The following is a 13180-nucleotide window of genomic DNA, read 5'->3' as shown; positions in this document are numbered from 1 at the left end:
TTGATAGCCTTGCTGGGTACAGTATTCTTGGATTCAGACCCTTTGTTTGCATGACTTTGTATATTTCATTCCATTCCCTTCTTGCCTGATGTGTTTCTGTTGAGAAATAAGTCACTAGTCTGATGGGGGGTCCTTTGTAGGTAACTTTCTGTCTCTTTCTGGCCACTTTTAAGATTCTTACTTTGTCATTGGTTGTTGCCAATTTAATTATAATGTGCCTTGCCATCGGTCTTTTGGGGTTCATTTTGTTTGGGACTCGGTGAGCTTCTTGGATTTGTGTGAGTTTTTTCTTTCCTATATCAGGGAAGTTTTCTTTCATTATTTCTTCAAACAGGATTTCTATTCCTTGCTCAGTTTCCTCTTCTTCTGGCACCCCTATTACGGGGATGTTTTTTCATTTCATGTTGTCCCAAAGTTCCCTTAGGCTCTCCTCCTGTTTTTTAAGTTTTTTTTCTAGATGCTGCTGTGCTTGGGTATTTTTTCCTACCTTGTCTTCTAGCTCACTGCTTCTTCTAGTCTACTGTTGATGCTTTCCATTGAGTTCTTTATTGTAGCAATGTCATTTTTCTTTTCTTCTTGGTTCTTCTTCATTTCCTCTTGGTTCTTACACATATTGTTGAATTTGTCTTCCATGCTTTTCAGCCACCTTATGACCATTTCTCTGAATTCTTTCATTGACATATTGCTTGCCTCCTTTTCGTTTACTTCCTTTTCTGGTGATGCTTCCTTTTCTTTCATTTGCGGGCTGTTTCTTATTCTCCCCATGATCTCTCTTCTCTAGGTTTCTCATTATGTAGCTCTCTCTTTCTCCTTTCTGTGAGGAGGAGTAAGGCTCATCTGAGTCCACATATTCACGCTGCTTGAGATCCGGTGTTCCTGGGTTCATAGCTGGTCCCTGGGTGCTGTGGTTGCAGGTCCCTGGATGTATATGCTTCCGATAACAACAGCTCTCTCCTTCAAGATGGCATGGTCTCCACAGCAGAGCCAGCCACTCTGGGAGAGATTTCAGTAGCAGTGCAGGCGTCCCGGTTAGGGGAGTCTAGTCTGGCAGTCTCCAACAGTCCCCTGGAATATAGCTATCGCTCACCCACAACTTCACACTCTCCCGTACGTCCACACCCTCTCCTTTCATTCTCTCACTCATGCACTATCTTGCAGTCTGCCTTCCCGTTGGCAGCCATCTTCCCTCTTCCTGAAATATCTATCTTTCTATATGTTCTTGTTATAATGTAAATCAGCGAGCTAAATATAAGACGCTTTAACAAGCCAAATTAATTAGGAGTCTTTATTACTCCAGCAGGCTAAGAGAAATATTGCTTCTCAAATTCTGAGCAAATATGGAGGAAGTTTTCCTTCTTTATATCTTTCCAGCCCTTTATCTCCCAAATAAGGGTTTTTCTAGACCTTTTGCAGACTTTACAAATAGCTCCGTGTAACTTATTTTTATTTTGCAGGCAGCTTGTAACCTTGAGCACATAACTAATAAACACCTGGCATAAGAGTATGAGAGTAGTATCAGCCCCTTTCGTTAGATGGCTAGCCTGCAAGGTCAGACAGCTAAGTTTATTTTCCCTATCATTCAATCAAGCTAAAAAAAGCAACGTTAATTTACAGAATAAGGGACCATCTAAAATGACAGAGTTGACTATATAGAACAAGGGATCATCTAAAAATAGGAGAGAATTTTAAACAGTAATTTTATAAAATAGAGATTATTATGCTTCATTCTGAAGTGCCTCATAAAGGTAGAGGTAGTTTAAAAAAGACAATTTAGTCAATATCTTGTTAAAATTCATATCAAATACTGTTAATTTGGGAATGGCCAAACCACCTCTTTGACAGTACACATTTGTGCACTGGTTCGAGGGAGAAGGAAGGGCAAAGAGCTGGATGCCAGTGTGTTTCAAAATGAGGCAGATTAACCATTGTCCTTTGTGCTCATGCATTGTGTTTTACTTCCCATTGTATATAGTGTATATAATGGACAAATGAGTCCTAATTTATAACATCTAGTCCTTCTATATGTTAAAGAGGTTGCCAGTGTATGACAAAAATAGAGTTAGTAAACTAATGCATTTTGTACATTTGTGTTAAAATTTCTAGAAAAGATTATCTTCTGAATATTTGAGCAATATAGCCTACACTAAAGGCCTGGTGCACGGATTCATGCAGGGGGAGGGCGGGGGGTCCCCTCAACCTGACCTGCACCCTCTCGCAATTCAGGACCCCTCAGGGTATGTAGCAGTGCACCAAGCAGCAGGTGGCCAGGGAGAAGCCCAAGCTGGGGTGGGTGCCGTGTCACTTGTGCTCATCCTGGCCTGCTGCACCTGCCTCTACCACTCAGTAGCACTGCCGCAGAGTCAGGAGAGACTCCCACTGCCACAGCTGGGCTCGCCAGCCATGAGCCCAGCTTCTGTATGAGTGGTGTTCCCCCTGTGGGAGTGCACTGACAACCAGGGGCAGCTCCTGCGTTGAGCATCTGCCCGCTACTGGTCAGTGCGCATCATAGCAACTGGTTGATCAGTCATTCTGGTCGTTCCAGTCATCCTGTCGTAACAGTCACTTAGGCTTTGTATATATACTAGAGGCCCGGTGCACAAAAATTTCTGCACTTGGAGGGGTCCCTCAGCCCGGCCTGTGCCCTCTCACAGTCTGGGAACCCTCAGAGAATTTCCACGTGCTGGCTTAGGCCTGCTCCCAGGGGGATCGGGCCCAAGCTGGCAATCAAAAATCCCTCTGGCAGCCTGGCAGCCCTCGGGGGATGTCCACTTACCAGCAGGGAGCAGACCTAAGCTGCAGTCGGACATCTTTAGTACTGCTGAGGAGCCGGGAGAAGCTTCCGCCACCACCGCTGTACTGGCAGCCGTCAGCCTGGCTTGTGGCTGAGCAAAGCTCCCCATGTGGGAGCGCACTGACCACCAGGGGGCATCTCCTGCATTGAGCATCTGCCCTCTGGTGGTCAGTGTGTGTCATAGTGACCAGTCATTACCAGTCCTTCTGCTGTTAGGGTCAATTTGCATATTACCCTTTTATTATATAGGATAGAGGCCTGGTGCAAGGGTGGGGGCTGGTTGGTTTGCCCTGAAGGGTGTCCCAGATGAGGGTGGGGGTCCCACTGGGGTTCCTGGCCAGCCTGGGTGAGGTGCTGATAGGTGTTATCAGGCTGGTTACACCCCCTTCAGGGTGGGGGTCCCCACTGGGGTGCCTGGCCAGCCTGGGTGAGGGGCTAATGGCTGTTCGCAGCTGGTCACACCCCTTCAGTGTGGGGGTCCCCACTGGGGTGCCTGGCCAGCCTGGGTGAGGGGCTGATGGCTGTTTTCAGGCTGGCCGCACCCCCTTTAGGGTGGCAGGTCCCTACTGGGGTGCGTGGCCAGTCTGGGTGCGGGGCTGAGGGCCATTTTCAGGCTGGCCAAGCCACCCCACCCCCCGGCGACGGAAGCTCCCAGCCTCTCCTTTTTTTATTTTTCTTTCATTTTTATTCTGGGATTTATTTACCTTCTATAATTGAAACTTTGTAGCCTTGAGTGGAGTTCAGAGCTGGCCAGGGAGGGTGGGAGGGAAGCTTGGCCTCCTTCATCGCCAGGGGCAACCAAGCCTCCTGCTCGCTCCAACTCCGTGGCCATGGCTGGCTGAAAGCAGGTATCTGGTGTTTGTTTACCTTCTATAATTGAAACTTTGTTGCTTTGAGTGGAGCTCAGAGCTGGGGCCGCGGCAGGTGGGGAGCTTGGCTTCCTCCATCATTGGGGCAACCAAGCCTCCTGCTTGCTCCAGTTCCATGGCTGCCGGACGCCATCTTGTTTGGGTTAATTTGCATATAGTTGCTCTGATTGGCTGGTGGACGTGGCTTAAAGTGTAGCAAAAGTATGGTCAATTTGCATGTCTGTCTTTTATTAGTGTAGACTAGAGGCCCGGTGCACAAAAATTTGTGCACTCGGGGGAAGGGGGGGTCCCCTCAGCCCGGCCTGTCCCCTCTCGCAGTCTGGGACCCCTCAGAAGATAACGACCTGCTGGCTTAGGCCTGCTCCCAGGTGGAAGAGGGCAGGCCCAATCCCTAGGTGCAGCCCCTGGTCGGGCTCAGAGCAGGGCTGATTGGGGAGTTGGGGCGCCGCACCCTGTCATGCACAGAGCAGGGCAGATCAGGAGGTTGCGATGCCACCCTCAGTCACACTCAGGGTAGGGCCAATTGGGGGGTTGGGGAAGCGCCCCCTGTCATACTCAAGGCGGAGTGGATGGGGAGTTTGCAGCGCCACCCCCTGTCACACACAAAGCAGGGAAAATCAGGGAGTTGGGGTGCGGGGGTTGGGGTGCTTCCCCCTGTCACTCACAGAGCACGGCCCATCGGGGGGGGGGGGGGCTCCGTACCCTGTCACGCACAGAGCAGGGTCGATGGGGAGGTTGCAGCGCCACCCCCTGTCACGCACATAGCAGGGTCGATCAGGGGGTTGGGGCACTGCCCCCTGTCACACACAGAGCAGGGCCCATCAGGGGGTTGGGGAGTTCCCCCCTGTCACACACAGAGAGGGGCCCATCATGGGGTTGGGGAGCTCCCCCCTGTCACGCAGAGAGCAGGGCCCATCAGGGGGTTGGGGAGCTCCCCTCTATCAGGCACAGCAGGGCTGATCAGGGGGTTGGGGCACCTTCCCCTGTCACGAACAGAGCAGGGCGGATAGGGAGGTTGTGGCCCCGCCCCCTGTTACACACACAGCTGCAGGGCAATCAGCGGGTTTGGGCGCTGCCCCCTGTCACGCTGATCCCAGTGCTGAAAGGCATATTACCCTTTTACTATATAGGATAGAGGCCTGGTGCACAGGTGGGGGCCGGCTGGTTTGCCCTGAAGGGTATCCTAGATCAGGGTGGGGGTCCCGCTTGGGTGCCTGGCCAGCCTGGGTGAGGGGCTGATGGCTGTATGCAGCTGGTAACACAGCCTTCAGGGTGGGGGTTCCCACTGGGGTGCCTGGCCAGTCTGGGTGAGGGGCTGAAGGCTGTGTTCAGGCTTGTGGGTGACTGAAGCTCCCAACCACTCCTTTTTTTCTTTTTCTTTTTAATTCTGGGCCAGCTTTAGCTCTGAGGCTTGGCTCTAGCTCTGAGGCCTCGGCTGCTGAAAGCAGGTATCTGGTTTGTTTGGGTTCTATAATCGAAACACTGTTTCAACTCCAGCTCTGAGATCCCGGCTGGCTGAAAGCAGGTTTCTGGAGTTTGTTTAGATTCTATATTTGTAACAATGTTTCAAACTGCAAACTCAGAGGCCGGCAGCGTCAGGCGGGGAACATTGGCTTTCTCTGTCACTGAAGCAAGCAAGCCTCATGTTCGCTTCAAGCTGCCTGGCTGCCGGCTGCCATCTTGGCTGGCAGTTAATTTGCATATATCGCTTATTAGCCAATGGGAAGGGTAGGGGAGGTACGGCTAATTACCATGTTTCTCTTTTATTAGATAGGACTAGTAGATGGTAGGTGGAGGAGGGGAAGAAGAGAAATTTGGTCTTAGGCTACAATGTTTATATTTCAAAGACAACTTTCAGATCATAACTATTAAATTTGTGCAGTTTATATACACTATTGTTTATATAGTGGACAAATTAAGTCCTTTTTTGAAACATCTAGTCCATCTAGATTTTTAGAAGTACCAAACATATGTTAAATGTAGAGGTAGTAAAATATCATTCTTGTAAATATCTTTTTACTAAAATTTATAGGAAATACTATCTTTTCAGAATGAAATAGTTGAACCAATTCTGTGAGCAATATACTATAGTCTATACTTGTTCAGTAGTTTGGAGGGGGTGGAGAGATGCAAATCAAAACAACAATGAGGTATCATCTCACATCTTTCAAAATGGCTGTCATCAACAAATCAACAAATGACAAGTGCTGGAGAGGATGCGGAGAAAAAGGGACCCTCCTTCACTGCTAGTGGGAATGCAGACTGATGCTGCCACTGTGGAAAACAGTATGGAGCTTCCTCAAAAAATTAAAAATGGAACTCCCATTTGACCCCATAATCCCACTTCTAGGAATATATCCAAGAAATTAGAAACACTCATCAGAAAGAATATATGCACCCCTATATTCATAGCAGCATAATTTACAATAGCTAAGAGTTGGAAACAGCCTAAGTGCCTGCCCATCAGCAGATGAGTGGATTAAAAACAGTGGTACATCTATACAATGGAATACTATGCTGCTGTAAAAAAGAAGGAACTCTTAGCATTTGCAAAAGCATGGATGGACCTGGAGAGCATTATGCTAAGCAAAATAAGCCAGTTGGAGAAAGATAGATATCACACGATCTCACTCATTTTTGGACTATAATGAACAACATAAACTGATGAACAAAAGTAGAGCCAGGGGGAAAAAATAATATTTTAGAATATAATAGAAGTAATCTGTTATTTGCAGATTTTTAATATTTCTTACAACTTTTGTGATTATCATACTATGTTAGTACAGTTTTGGTAATATTATTATACTTAAAATCCTTTTTTCTTGAGATATTAATGTTTATTGCATGTAATATTATTATATTTAAGATAGTTTTTCTTGAATAATTGGTGTTTACTGCATGTAACATTATTATATTTAAAATATTTTTTCATGAAAAAAAAAGAAAATTTTATCTTATTCTTTGCCGCCCTATATGTTACATGCATTTCATTTAACTTTACTGTATATATTGTGAATATACTGGAAAAATAGGTCCTAATTTTATAACATCTAGTCTCTAGATATTAAAGAAGTTGCCAATATATGACAAAAGTAGAGTTAGTAAACTAACACATTTTGTTCATTTTGTGTTAAAATTCATAAAACAGCTGTCTTCTGAAAAGGACTTTGGAAATCAAATTGTGAAATCTAAGTGACATATGTGCCCACTCAACCCATTGAGTTGATGGTGGGTCAGGAGGAATTGGGAGAAATGAAGGGTTCCAGACTAAAATGTTCCTATATGGAAGACACTTCCAGATATAACCATTGTTACATGTGTGTAGTTTATTCAACACTGCTGTGTACATAGTGGACAAACTTAAGTCCTTATTTGAAACATCGAGTCTTTCTAGATGTTTAGAAGTACACAAAGTATGTTAAAAGTAGAGGTAGTGAAATAACACATTTTATAGATATCCTTTTATTAAAATTAATTTCAAATACTATGTTTTGGAAATGGGATGATCAAACCACCTCTCTGAGCAGTACACATTATTATATTTGTACTGGTTCAGGGAGGAAGGAGAAGTGCAAAGGGCTTTAAGCCAGTATGTTTATAGTTAGGCAAGATTAACCATCTTCCCTTGCGCCTGTGCATAGTGTTTTACTTAGCTATGTATATATTGTATGTGAAGGACAAACTGTTCTAATTTACAACATCTAGGCTTTCCAGATGTTACAGAGGTTGCCAATGTATGACCAAAGTGATTAGTAAACAAATACATGGTGTATGTTTTGTGTTAAATTTCTAAGGAGGACTGTTCTGAAAACATGAGAAGTAAAATTGTTAAAATCCCCTTTAAGAATTACAGATGCTTATTGTACTGTCCACTGTGTTGATAGAGATGAGAAGGGGAAGGATTCTAGGTCAGAAAGTTCCTTCCTATTCAGAAGACACTTTCAGATTATAGCCTCTATCTTCAGTTTAATCAGACTTAAATCCTTATTTGAGATGGCTAGTTTTTCTAGATGTTTGAAAGTGCACAACATATGTTAAGAGAGTTAAAGTGACACCCCTTAAGTATTTTTTCTGTTAACTCACAGGAATGGTGGTATTTGAAGAATGGAATTGTTAAATTTGATGTCTTGGAGAGTATGCTGACTGTTCACAAGGGAAGAGGAAGGAAAGGAAGTACAGGAAAAAGGGTTCTGTGCCCATGAATCTTTAGAGCAGTGGTTCTCAACCTTCCGGCCCTTTAAATACAGTTCCTCATGTTGTGACCCAACAATAAAATTATTTTCTTTGCTACTTCATAACTGTAATGTTGCTACTGTTATGAATCATAATGTAAATAACTGATATGCAAGATGGTCTTAGGCGACCCCTGTGAAAGGGTCGTTCGACCGCCAAAGGGGTCGCAACCCACAGGTTGAGAACCGCTGCTTTAGGTAAATAAAAATTATCTAACCATTATTACATACTAGAGATGCAATGCATGAAATTCGTGCATGAGTGAGGTCCCTAGGCCTGGCCAGTGATCGAAGAGTGAGCATCTGGCATAGAAGGGAAGGTCCCAGTTTACCTCTGGGCCCTGGGCAGCACCTAGGCCCCCAGGCCCCTGCAGATCTTCCTCCGCCTGAGTCATGGCGCCCGAGACCCCATGTGGAGATGTGGTGAGTGCGGCTGAATGCCATGGGCCAAGGCGCAGCATGGACCTCTGGGCCGCCCAGCGGTGCCACACGGAAGCCAGGTGGGCAGTGTGCTCTCTCCCGGCTGACCTCGCAGACGGCTCCTGCAGTCCAGGCAGAGAGGCCATGTGGGTGTGGGGTGGGCTCCTCATGGGTGCCCAGCACCTGAGCACAGGGGCTTCCCTGTCACTCGAACCCTGGCATCCCCGGGGAGGGTAGCAGGGGGAGTGAGAGTGAGCTCGGCGGACCCCGTCATATTCCCACCACACTTCTATCCCCATCCCCCCCCCCCCCCATCCCCAGGTAGCCAGTGAGAGGTCTCAGCGCATCACTGACATCCTCCATGTTCCACACCACCCCCTGGTGGTCAGTGTATGTCATAGTGAGCAGTCGAACTCCCGATCTAGGGGACAATTCGCATATTAGGCTTTTGTTGTATAGGATGTGCAGATTGGTTAATACTGCTGTGTATTCAAGGATAAACAGTCTAAATACCCAAAGTATATTAAAAGTAGAGGTAGTAAAATAATCCCTTTATAAAAGCCCTGTTGTTAGTTTTTAGGACGGACTATCTTTTGGGAGTGTCTTTGTTAATCCATCTCTTGGAGCCCGGTGTTTAGTCACTGACGCGGTGGAGGAGGGAGAAGAGGAAGGGTGAAGGGAAGGGCTCTTTGCTAATATCTCCATACCTAGAAGAAATTTATAGGTTATAACTATAGGTCTATATGCATGTTCTGAGGTGACAATGTCTGAAAAAAAGTAGAGCTAGTGAATTAACCAATTTGTGAATATCTTTTTGTTATAATTGTTAGAAAATAGGCATCTTGGACATGGAGTTGTTGATGGACATCAGGACTTGTTCATGCGAAGGGTGTATGTGGATGTGTTCATATTCACATTGTGGTGATAACCACTGATGTGCATGTATCTCTTTAGGCTGTGCTATAGGAATATGTTGTTAATATTAGGCACTTCAGTCAAAATTTGCCTCCTTGCTGATATGTTAAAGTATAAATCATAATTCTCTTAGAAGCATTATACTTTGTGTAGTCTTGCTATGGAACATTAAGAGAATGCAGTATTTTAATTGTAACTTTGTGAATATCTTTTATCTAGAGGTCTGTTGCTATTTTTTGTCCTTTATGAAATTTTTGTCACCAAGTAAGGCAGGATTACATTTTCTTCCAGATTGAGTTGGTGCAGGGTATTCTTGGTTATCAAAATACTCATAGCTTTGGGACTTTGAAATAGTAAATATTCATGATGTGTGAGAAAGCATGATACATAACTATACCATCTTAATTACATAAAAATGGAAGCTTAGTTGTGTAGATACACAGGACTTAGAAGGACATGTCAGACTAAACTACTTGTGATTATGGATGGCTTTGTTCTTTGCTTGTGTTTTTCAGTTTCCTATATATGCACATGTTAACTTAAAAAGAAATAAAACCTAAAAAAAATAAAAAATTATCCACAAAGTTTATACCCAGATGGCTTCACTGATGAATTCTTCCCCCAGTTTTATTGATATAATTTAAATATAATATTGTATAAGTTTGTATACACATTGGTATCATGTATGTATATATTGTGAAATGATTACCATTCCCTGGTGAATTCTACCAAATATTTTAAAAGGAATTAAAAAAATAAATAAATAAAAAGGAATTAACACTAACCCTTTATAAATTTTTCCAGGATATAAAAAGGATTGAATTCTTCCCATTTTATTCTCTGACACCAATATTAACTGATACCAAAACCAGACAAATACATCTCAAGAAATTAAAACTACACCAAGACCCTTATCAGAGCATCACTTCTCCAGAGATAAACAATAAAGGAAGCTATTCTTTGTCTCATGTTTACACACCAAATGAAGTCCACATGGTGATAAATATTCCTGATTACAGGGTTCAAACCTTCCAGAATTGGATGACCCTGGACATACACAATCTTGGGAGAAAGGTCAGAAAGATCTCCTGTCTCCATGTTACCATGAACATCAGCCTGGGACTTTTGGACCTATAAACCCTATTTTGAATACAACTTACAACTTGCTGTTTAAAATTTTCAAAGAAATTAGTTTGGTATTTCCAGGTCTATTCATTCATTTGGGAGATGAAGTAGAATTTGATTGTTGGGAGTCCAATCCAGATATCCAGGATTTCATGAAACAGAAAGGCTTTGGCAAAGATTTTAGAAAACCAGAGTCTGTGTTCAAAAGCTGTTGGATATTATTTCAACTCTAAAGAAGGGATCCATAGTCTGGCAAGGGGGTTTTTCTGATAAAGTGAAGCTTCAGCAAAGTACTGTAGTTCAAGTATAGAAACAGGAAGGAATGCTAATGAATTAAATGTAATCACAGCAGCTGTCTTACCTGTGATCCTTTCTGTTCTGTGGTACTTAGATTGCATCAGTTATGGACAAGATTGGATAAATTACTATAGAGTGAAATCTCTTAATTTTTTTAAATGTCTACCAGTTTAAATATATATATTTCATTTGCAGTTAGTAATGAAATGTACTAAATATTCTCCCTCCCACTTATAAGTGTAGATGTAGAAATCCTCAACAAAATACTAGCAAACTAACATCTCTACCTGAAAAAGACAGCTACAAAAAACACCTACAGCTTACATACTCAGTGTTGAAGGACTGAATGCCTTCCTCCTAAGATCATCCACTTAGAACATCCTCCTAAGATATCCATGGCTGCCACTTCTACTCAGTGTTGTACTGGAGATTCTACCTAGAGTAATTTGGGGAATGTGGGGATAAAAGATTGGAAAGAAATAAAGTAAAACCATCTTTATTTGCAGATAACATAATTTTTATGTTGAAAATCCTAAGAAATCCACTAAAAAAAACTATATCATAGAAGGCCTGTGGTTGTCACACCGTAACAGTGGAACATCCAGTCACCAGAAGGTGCTGGAGTACCTCTCAGGCCCACTCCCCCACCCCTCCCACACACACACCCAGGGCATTCGAGGAGTCGTGGGGCAGGGTGCCAGCATCGTCTGTGGAGTGTGTGAGGCATCGCAGGGTGGCAGACATGGCCCTGATGCAGGCTAGGCCTAGGGGACCCTACGTGCTCACAATTTAATCATGTGCTGGGCCTCTAGTTAGAACTAATAAATGAGCTCATTAAAGTTGCAAGATGCAACTTTATTTCTATATAGTACTACTGAGAAAACAAAAAGTGAAATTAAGAAAATAATTCTGGCCAGGTAGCTCAGTTGGTTGGAGCATCATCCAGATACACCAAAATTGTGGGATCAATCCCTGGTCAGGGCACATGCAAAAGTCATGAATGCATAAATGAGTGGAACAACAAGTCTATGTCTCTCTCTCTCTCTCTCCTCCTCCTCCTCTTCCTCCCCTCCCTTCCTCTCTCTTTAAAGTCAATCAATAAATAAAATTTGTAAGAAAAGAAAATAATTCCATTTAAATGGAATAAAAAATAAAGTACTTAGGAATAAATTTAACAAAAGTGCAAAATGTATACTCCAAAAAACTCAAGACATTGTTCAAAGAAATGCAAGGAAAACTAAATAAATGAAAATGTATTCCATGTTCTTAAATTGGAAGACTTAATATTGCTAAAATGGCAATGCTCCCCAAATTGATCTATGGATTCAACACCATCCATCCCAGAATGCCAGCTGGCTATTTTGTGGCAAATGACAAACATCATAAAATTCATATGGAAACTCAAGTGACCCATTATGCTCAAAATAATCTTGAAAAAGAAGAGCCAAGTTAGATGACTCATACCTCCCGATTTCACAACTTATTCTGAAGCAAGAATAAGTTGTAAGCTAGCCATATTGATCAATGGAAAGTCCAGAAAAAAAACCCATATATAAATGGGTCAATTGTTTTCAACAAGGATGCCACAACAATTCTATGGGGAAACAACAGTCTTTTCAAGAAATGGTGCTGGGACAACTGAATAGCCACACACAAAAGAATAAAGTGGATGCTTACCTCACACTATATACAAATATTAAATCAAAATTGACTAAAGATGTAATATAAGAGCCAAAACTATGAACCCCTTAGAACAGTGGTTCTCAACCTTCCTAATGCCGCGACCCTTTAATACAGTTCCTTATGTTGTGGTGACCCCCAACCATAAAATTATTTTTGTTGCTACTTCATAACTGTAATTTTGCTACTGTTATGAATCATAATGTAAATATCTGATATGCAGGATATATTTTCATTGTTATAAATTATGTTATCAACATAATTAAAGCATAGTGATTAATCACAAAAACAATATGTAATTATATATGTGTTTTCCGATGGTCTTAGGCGACCCCTGTGAAAGGGTTGTTTGACCCCCAAAGGGGTCGTGACCCACAGGTTGAGAACTACTGCCTTAGAAGAAAACATAGGGGTAAATCTTTATGACCTTGAATTTGGCAATGAATTCTTGGATATGACACCAAAAGCACAAGCAACAAAAGAAATAGATAAATTGGACTCCATCTAAATTTAAAACTTTTGTGCTTTATAAAAAAAGACAATCTGTAGACTGGGGAAAATATATGCAAATCATATATCTGACAAAGGACTTGTATCTAGAATTATATAAAGAGTTCTTACAAGAGAAACCAAGATGGCGGCATAGGTAAACACCAGAGATTGCTGCCTCGCACAACCACTTCAAAAATACAACTAAAAGACGAAACGAACATCATCTAGAACCACAGGAAGGCTGGCTGAGTGGAAATTCTACAACTAGAAGGAAAGAGAAAAGCATACCGAGACTCAGAGGAGCTGCAGTGCGGAAGTAAAATACAAAGGTGCGGAGGTGTGTGTGGAGCAGGCTGGCA

At 42.9% G+C, this 13180-nt stretch overlaps 1 pseudogene; it reads left to right on the top strand.

Moving 5' to 3' along the window:
- Window positions 1-8285: 8285 nt before the first annotated feature.
- LOC132229678 (beta-hexosaminidase subunit beta-like) lies at window positions 8286-12878 on the top strand (annotated as a pseudogene).
- The last annotated feature ends 302 nt before the right edge of the window (window positions 12879-13180 follow it).

The sequence above is a fragment of the Myotis daubentonii genome, chromosome 3 (genome assembly GCF_963259705.1).
Source record: "Myotis daubentonii chromosome 3, mMyoDau2.1, whole genome shotgun sequence".
NCBI classification, from domain to species: domain Eukaryota; kingdom Metazoa; phylum Chordata; class Mammalia; order Chiroptera; family Vespertilionidae; genus Myotis; species Myotis daubentonii.
This window is presented reverse-complemented; position numbering and strand designations above follow the sequence as displayed.